Here is a 9,183-nt window from a genome sequence, read left to right on the forward strand (position 1 = left end):
TTTCAACATTCGTCTATAGCACCACATCTCAAATGCTTCGATTCTCTTCTGCTCCGGTTTTCACACAGCCCATGTTTCACTACCATACAATGCTGTACTCCAGACGTAGATCCTCAGAAATTTCTTCCTCACATTAAAGACGGTATTTGATATTAGTAGGCTTCTCTTGGCCAGAAATGCCTTTTTTGCCATAGCGAGTCTGCTTTTGATGTCCTCCTTGCTCCGTCCGTCATTGGTTATTTTACTGCCTAGGTAGCAGAATTCCTTAACTTCATTGACTTCGTGACCATGAATCCTGATGTTAAGATTCTCGCTGTTCTCGTTTCTACTACTTCTCATTACCTTTGTCTTTCTCCGATTTACTCTCAAACCATACTGTGTACTCATTAGACTGTTCATTCCGTTCAGCAGATCATTTAATTCTTCTTCACTTTCACTCAGGATGGCAAATTCATCAGCGAATCGTATTATTGATATCCTTTCACCGTGTATTTTAATTTCACTCCTGAACCTTTCTTTTATTTCCATCATGGCTTCCTCGATGTACAGATTGAAGAGTAGGGGCGAAAGGCTACAGCCTTGTCTTACTCCCTTCTTAATACGAGCACTTCGTTCTCGATCAAAAAATGGTTCAAATGGCTCTGAGCACTATGGGACTCAACTGCTGTGGTCATCAGTCCCCTATAACTTAGAACTACTTAAACCTAATTAACCTAAGGACATCACACACATCCATGCCCGAGGCAGGATTCGAACCTGCGACCGTAGCGGTCGCACGGTTCCGGACTGAGCGCCTAGAACCGCGTCGCTCTTGATCGTCCACTCTTATTATTCCCTCTTGGTTGTTGTACATATTGTATATGACCCGCCTCTCCCTATAGCTTACCCCTACTTTTTTCAGAATCTCGAACAGCATGCACCATTTTATATTGTCGAAAGCTTTTTCGAGGTCCACAAAGCCTATGAACGTGTCTTGATTTTTCTTTAGCCTTGCTTCCATTATTAGCCGTAACGTCAGAATTGCCTCTCTCGTGCCTTTACTTTTCCTAAAGCCAAACTGATCGTCACCTAACGCAGTCTCAATTTTCCTTTCCACTCTTCTGTATGTTATTCTTGTAAGCAGCTTCGATGCATGAGCTGTTAAGCTGATTGAGCGATAATTCTCGCACTTGTCAGCTCTTGCCGTCGTCGGAATTGTGTGGATGATGCTTTTCCGAAAGTCAGATGGTATGTCGCCAGACTCATATATTCTACACACCAACGTGAATAGTCGTTTTGTTGCCACTTCCCCTAATGATTTTAGAAATTCTGATGGAATGTTATCTATCCCTTCTACCTTATTTGACCGTAAGTCATCCAAAGCTCATTTAAATTTCGATTCTAATACTAAATCGACTCCTGTTTCTTCTTCTATCACATCAGACAAATCTTAACCCTCATAGAGGCTTTCAATGTATTCTTTCCACCTATCTGCTCTCTCCTCTGCATTTAACAGTGGAATTCCTGTTGCACTCTTAATGTTACCACCGTTGCTTTTAATGTCACCAAAGGTTGTTTTGACTGTCCTGTATGCTGAGTCTGTCCTTCCGACAATCTTTTTCGATGTCTTCACATTTTTCCTGCAGCCATTTAGTCTTAGCTTCCCTGCACTTCCTATTTATTTCATTCCCCAGCGACTTGTATTTCTGTATTCCTGATTTTCCCGGAACATGTTTGTACTTGCTCCTTTCATCAATCAACTGAAGTATTTCTTCTGTTACCCATGGTTTCTTCGCAGCTGCCTTCTTTGTACCTATGTTTTCCTTCCCAACTTCTGTGATGGCCCTTTTTAGAGATGTCCATTCCTCTTCAACTGTGCTGCCTACTGCGCTATTCCTTATTGCTGTATCTATAGCGTTAGAGAATTTCAAACGTATCCCGTCATTCCATAGAACTTCCGTATCCCACTTCTTTGCGTATTGATTCTTCCTGACTAATGTCTTGAACTTCAGCCTACTCTTCATCACTACTATATTGTGATCTGAGTCTATATCTGCTCCTGGGTACGCCTTACAATCCAGTATCTGATTTCGGAAACTCTGTCTGACCATGATATAATCTAATTGAAATCTTCCCGTATCTCCCAGCCTTTTCCAAGTATACCTCCTCCTCTTGTGATACTTGAACAGGGTATTCGCTGTTACTAGCTGAAACTTGTTACAGAAATCAATTAGTCTTTCTCCTCTTTCATTCCTTGTCCCAAGCCCATATTCTCCTGTAACGTTTTCTTCTACTCCTTCCCCTACAACTGCATTCCAGTCGCCCATGACTATTAGATTTTCGTCCCCCTTTACATACTGCATTACCCTTTCAATATCCTCATATACACTCCTGGAAATTGAAATAAGAACACCGTGAATACATTGTCCCAGGAAGGGGAAACTTTATTGACAAATTCCTGGGGTCAGATACATCGCATGATCACACTGACAGAACCACAGGCACATAGACACAGGCAACAGAGCATGCACAATGTCGGCACTAGTACAGTGTATATCCACCTTTCGCAGCAATGCAGGCTGCTATTCTCCCATGGAGACGATCGTAGAGATGCTGGATGTAGTCCTGTGGAACGGCTTGCCATGCCATTTCCACCTGGCGCCTCAGTTGGACCAGGGTTAGTGCTGGACGTGCAGACCGCGTGAGACGACGCTTCATCCAGTCCCATACATGCTCAATGGGGGACAGATCCGGAGATCTTGCTGGCCAGGGTAGTTGACTTACACCTTCTAGAGCACGTTGGGTGGCACGGGATACATGAGGACGTGCATTGTCCTGTTGGAACAGCAAGTTCCCTTGCCGGTCTAGGAATGGTAGAACGATGGGTTCGATGACGGTTTGGATATACCGTGCACCATTCAGTGTCCCCTCGACGATCACCAGAGGTGTACGGCCAGTGTAGGAGATCGCTCCCCACACCATGATGCCGGGTGTTGGCCCTGTGTGCCTCGGTCGTATGCAGTCCTGATTGTGGCGCTCACCTGCACGGCGCCAAACACGCATACGACCATCATTGGCACCAAGGAAGAAGCGACTCTCCTCGCTGAAGACGACACGTCTCCATTCGTCCCTCCATTCACGCCTGTCGCTACACCACTGGAGGCGGGCTGCACGATGTTGGGGCGTGAGCGGAAGACGGCCTAACGGTGTGCGGGACCGTAGCCCAGCTTCATGGAGACGGTTGCGAATGGTCCTCGCCGATACCCCAGGAGCAACAGTGTCCCTAATTTGCTGGGAAGTGGCGGTGCAGTCCCCTACGGCACTGCGTAGGATCCTACGGTCTTGGCGTGCATCCGTGCGTCGCTGCGGTCCGGTCCCAGGTCGACGGGCACGTGCACCTTCCGCCGACCACTGGCGACAACATCGATGTACTGTGGAGACCTCACGCCCCACATGTTGAGGAATTCGGCGGTACGTCCACCCGGCCTCCCGCATGCCCACTATACGCCCTCGCTCAAAGTCCGTCAACTCCACATACGGTTCACGTCCACGCTGTCGCGGCATGCTACCAGTGTTAAAGGCTGCGATGGAGCTCCGTATGCCACGGCAAACTGGCTGACACTGACGGCGGCGGTGCACAAATGCTGCGCAGCTAGCGCCATTCGACGGCCAACACCGCGGTTCCTGGTGTGTCCGCTGTGCCGTGCGTGTGATCATTGCTTGTACAGCCCTCTCGCAGTGTCCGGAGCAAGTATGGTGGGTCCGACACACCGGTGTCAATGTGTTCTTTTTTCCATTTCCAGGAGTGTAATTTCTCTATCTGTTCATCTTCAGCTTGCGACGTCGGCATCTATACCTGAACTATCGTTGTCGGGGTTGGTCTGCTGTCGATTCTGATTAGAACAACCCGGTCACTGAGCTGTTCACAGTAACACACCCTCTGCCCTACCTTCCTATGCATAACGAATCCTACACCTGTTATACCATTTTTTGCTGCTGTAGATATTACCCGATACTCATCTGACCAGAAATCCTTGTCTTCCTTGCACTTCACTTCACTGACCCCTACTGTATCTAGATTGAGCCTTTGCATTTCCCTTTTCAGATTTTCTAGTTTCCCTATTACGTTCAAGCTTCTGACATTCCACGCCCCGACTCGTAGAACATTATCCTTTCGTTGATTATTCAATCTTTTTCTCATGGTAACCTCCACCTTCGCAGTCCCCTCCCGGAGATCCGAATGGGGGACTATTCCGGAATCTTTTGCCAATGGAGAGATCATCATGACACTTCTTCAACTACAGGCCACATGTCCTGTGGATACATGTTACGTGTCTTTAATGCAGTGGTTTCCATTGCCTTCTGCATCCTCATGTCGTTGATCATTGCTGATTCTTCCGCTTTTAGGGGCAATTTCCCACCCCTAGGACAAGAGAATGCACTGAACCTCTATCCGCTCCTCCGCCCTCTTTGACAAGGCCGTTGGCAGAATGAGGCTGACTTCTTATGCCGGAAGTCTTTGGCCACCAATGCTGATTATTTATCAAAATTTTGGCAGTGGCGGGGATCGAACCCGGGACCGAAGACGTTTAGATTACGAATCAAAGTCGCTACCCCTCTTTTTTTTTTTTAAAAAAAAGGTGAATTTATACTTACATAACAGCAAATATTATAGTATATGCTTGTATTAAACCAATAATAAAGTATCAGATCCTAATAAAAACGCGAATGTTAGGAAAAAAAATTAGAAGGGTCAAGCCCCGAACCACTGCTCCATCAAATAACACTTTACAGGTCAGTGACGCAACTCATTAAGCTTTTTTTTTTATTTCTTTTTTTAATTTCTTTTTTTTTACAAAAATTAAGCACCATACAAGATTTGTATTCGGAACCTTTTGCTCCGCAGCCAAATACTTTTTTTTTATAACAAAATGCGTTCGTAACACAAATAGGAATTTTTTTTAATAGCCAGCTATCCTAGCCACTTTATTTAACAAAAATGAAAAGAAAAAAAAGGATTTCGGAACGTTTGTTTTTCTGCTTTTTTTACTTTTATTTCAATTTATTCTTTTACAAATGTATAAAAAGGAAGGCCGTTCCTCTTCGGCTACATAAACAGAGTAATAGGAAGTCGTCCCGTTACGACAAAGGATGCTCCATACTATAGCCCGCTGCGAATTTTTCGAAGACTGTGTTGTTTCCGCTGTTTGTTCAAATCTCATAAAAAAAGGAACTGGGAGGAGGTTCTATGGTTATCATCTCATGTCATCGATAATCCAGCTGCGAGGCGGATTATGGAATGCGCTCCAAAGGAAATTAGAAAAATATTGCCTATATTTAGGGTTCTTGACGATCGCAGAATGACGTTCGTTGAGGTAATACCAAAAATCGGATACTGTCTTTTCGCCATTACCGAAGAGGTAGTGAACAGCGTGGCTGCTGATCCACGTCACAGAGTTCGTTTTTGCTCTTGGGAAATAAATCTTATCGGGGAAAAGAAGTGATCGGGTAGTTATCCTGTCAGGAGAGGTGCGTGTGAGAAAAGCCAATATCTGACGCACCAAATACCATAAGTCCTTTGCCGACACGCATTCGAAACGATGTTCATCTGTGTCAATCACTTGGCATGTGGTACACAAGGGGGAATCAGCGAGGTGGATGTGATGTAGGCGGGACTGGCACAACTGTTTCCCTTTAACAGTTACGTACCATGCAGATTGCACCTCAGTATCAAGGGTGGTGGCTTTCACTGCCTGCCACACAGCGCGCCACTTTGTATTGGGGTGTTTGCTTTCAATCACATTCGGCGTCATGTTCATTTGCATGGCAGCATATATCGCCCTCGTCATCATCAAGTGTGTGGGTAGTAGTGCAGTGCGGATGTAGCTTAATTGAAGGAAGAATTGGCTAATGTAGAAGAAAGGTGCTGGGATGTCCGATATCATCACAGGGGGTGCGAGTGAGGCTTCCAGTAAGAGACTTGTGAAGCACGTCGGACTTCGTCGCCACAGTTGCAGGTGACAGCTGACAAACAGGGCCTTCGCTCTGTTCTGAACATGACAAAGGCCTAAACCCCCTCTGCTCCTCGGGAGGATTAGGGACTCGTAACGAATCTTAAATAACATGCCCGTATTAACAAAGGATCCCAACATGTGGTGAGCCAGGGTAGGTGGTATGGGGAGTATCTGTGCAAAATGGGGGATACGTGACGCCAAATAGACGTTAGCATATCGTGTCCGTTGCAGGAGGTCTAGATGTCTCAGACGGTGGTCACTTATTCCTGCTCTCATCTGATTCAATAAACGCCTGTAGTTAAGGGCTGTTGAACGCTTCATGTCAGATGTGAAATCAATGCCAAGACAGCGGATTGTGTCACTGATTCGTAGCGGTGCGACGCTCTCGCAGGGTAGGCCTCTGCCTATAGACAGAGCGTGTAATTTGTGGAGATTGAGATGGCTCCCCGATGCCGCGCCGTAGGTCGCCACCCACGCCAGTGCTGCACGAACATCGTCATTATTGCGAAGGAGTACCAGATCATCTGCATAGGCAGTCCAGTAGAAAGTGTGTCCACCAAGGGACAAACCGGTCAGGCGTTGTCGGAGGCCGCAGAGGAGTGGTTCCAAGACTAGGGCGTACAATATCGCCGAAAGAGGACAGCCTTGTCGCACCGATCGCTGTATCTGTATCGGCGGCGTAAGACGGCCATTATATAACACCTTGGACGTCGCGCCGCTTAGGAGACGCATCAGTACATTAACTATGACGTCCGGATACCCCGTGTGTCGCAGTACCTCCATCAAAAATGTGTGGTCGACCCTGTCAAAGGCCTGGCTAAAGTCGAGTGACGCCAAAACTCCTGGCAGTTGGCGAGCTTCGGCTAGCGCGATCATATCTCTATATCGGCACAAGGCAGTGCGAATATTATGGTCACCACCTAACGATGCCTCGTCCTGCGACACAACACATCGTACTGATCGCTTTAGGCGTGCCACCAGAAGCCGGGTGAAAATCTTCAAGTCACTGTTGAGTAAGGTCAAGGGCCGATAGTCACTGATCCTGGATCCGCCTCGTGGTTTGTGTATGGGCACAATCAGTCCTTCTAGGAAGGCCCCAGGTATCTGCGTCGTGGGAGACATAAGATCGCGGCAAATATCAGTCCACGCTGGTGCCAGCAGTTGTTGATACGTCCGGTAAAATTCTAGAGGAAAGCCATCAGGTCCCGGGGACTTATGAACAGCCCCAGCCTGTATTGCTGCAATGATTTCCTCTTCCGTTGCATCTGCAGTCAAATCCGCCGCCGCTGTCGGAGAGATCGAGCCATAAGTGAGTTGAGAGACTTCGGCGATCACCTCTGGGGGATGTCGATGTTCCGAGTACAGCATAGTGTAGTGAGCATGAAGGGCGTTTCCTATGTCGCGCTGGGTATCAAGGCGACGTCCGTCTTCTGTCGTGATAGCTTGGATCAGTGTCCTGCGTCGGCGCCGTCGTTCTGCAATGACGTGGTACGTAGACGGTTCCTACTGTGCCACTCTGTCTTGAGTGCGCGCTCTGACGATCGCACCCTCAAGGTGGCAACGTGTTAATCTGATGATCTGTGCCTTGGCACCGTTCACCGTCTCCTGCCGTGCAGGTGAGTACGGCAGTGTTGCACTTTCCCTTAAGATGCTGTAGTAAAAGTCCATGGTATGTCTCTTCCATGCTGCAACATCTCGGCCGTAGCCTGTCAAGGTCTTCCAGAGGGCTGGTTTGGCGCAGAGTAACCACCACGACAGTGTAGACCGGTAGGTGCCCCGGCGGCTGCTACAAGAGTCCCACGTGTTTTCTATAAGGTGGCGGCATTCCTGAGAAGCTAGGTGGGCGACGTTCAACTTCCAAGGACCACGGCTGTGCCATATCTTCTGGCGGCCGAGGGTAATAGCGCAGATGTAGGCGTCGTGGTCAGAAAAAGCTGTGGGCCAAACTTCGGCAGCTCTTGTCCCCACAGCTATGGAGCGCGAGATGTAAATCCGGTCGATGCGGCTGGAGGAATGGCTGGTGTAGTGAGTAAATCCGGGCCGATCGCCACAAACATGTTCCCACGAGTCCACCAATTGAAGATTATTTATAATTGTCGTAAGTTCTGGGCAGGGAGAATGATGTGGTAACTGATACTTAGGTGCTTGGCTACAGTTGAAGTCCCCTCCCATTATCAAGGCGTCCTGACGGCCCATAAAGAGGGGCGTGATTGTATGAGCGAAAAAGGTGGATCGTTCGCGATGCAGACCAGGTCCTGACGGTGCATAGATGTTAATAAGTTTGACTCCTTGGATAGTAAGAGCCATGCCTCTGGCGTCAGGGAGATACTCGACGTCCTCTGCGGATATACCTTCGCGGAGGAGGATCGCCACACCACTGCTATTGGCAGACGCATGTGAGACCCAAGTCTGGTAGCCATAGGGTCCCTTGAAGACGGTGACATATACCTCTTGAAGGAGCGCAATGTCGATGTCTGCTGCGTTGAGTAGATCCTGTAGCATCGCTAGTTTATGTCGGGCACGTATGTTGTTGATGTTAATAGTCGCTAGACGGTATGTTTGGTCAGCCAGGTCGGCAACTGGGTTGTGTAGCAGGCCAGGTGTGGGCAGCACGGGCGGCCCCACAGAGGCTGACGATACAGCCGTAGTCACTGTTGTTGGTTGGTGCTGGGTACAGCCGAGGGAGCATCTTTGCCTTCGGCATCCTCCTGGTGCTGTGGCTCATCCTCGACATCATCCGCCCAAGAATCAGATGCAGCAATTGGTAACTGTTGATTAGTGCTGTCAGTAGAGCGCTTGCGCGTATGTTCAGTAGCAGAAGTGATGTTGTCAGACCGAGGCTCAGAAATTGTATCCGCCGTAGCATCGTGATGGGAAGGTGCCGTTTCTTGCATTTTCGAGGGGACCGTTGTTTCCGGACATGTTGTTCTGTGTCAGAGTGCGGGCGACAATCATCTGATGCGGTCTCCATTGGTAGGAAGGCAGAGGTCGGGACAATTGTAGTTTCTACTTCCATCTTCTCTTTAGGCTCGTCTTGGTGGCACAATTGATCACCGTCTTGAGGCAAGTCTGCCGAAGGCGTCGTAGAGGGGGATATGCTGTCCGCCACACTGTCATCGACCACTGACTGCAATATGGCGTTACGATCCTGGGCAGGAACAGCTGTTGCGGTTGCAGCTGCTGCATACGT

This window comes from Schistocerca gregaria, chromosome 3 (genome assembly GCF_023897955.1).
Source record: "Schistocerca gregaria isolate iqSchGreg1 chromosome 3, iqSchGreg1.2, whole genome shotgun sequence".
NCBI classification, from domain to species: domain Eukaryota; kingdom Metazoa; phylum Arthropoda; class Insecta; order Orthoptera; family Acrididae; genus Schistocerca; species Schistocerca gregaria.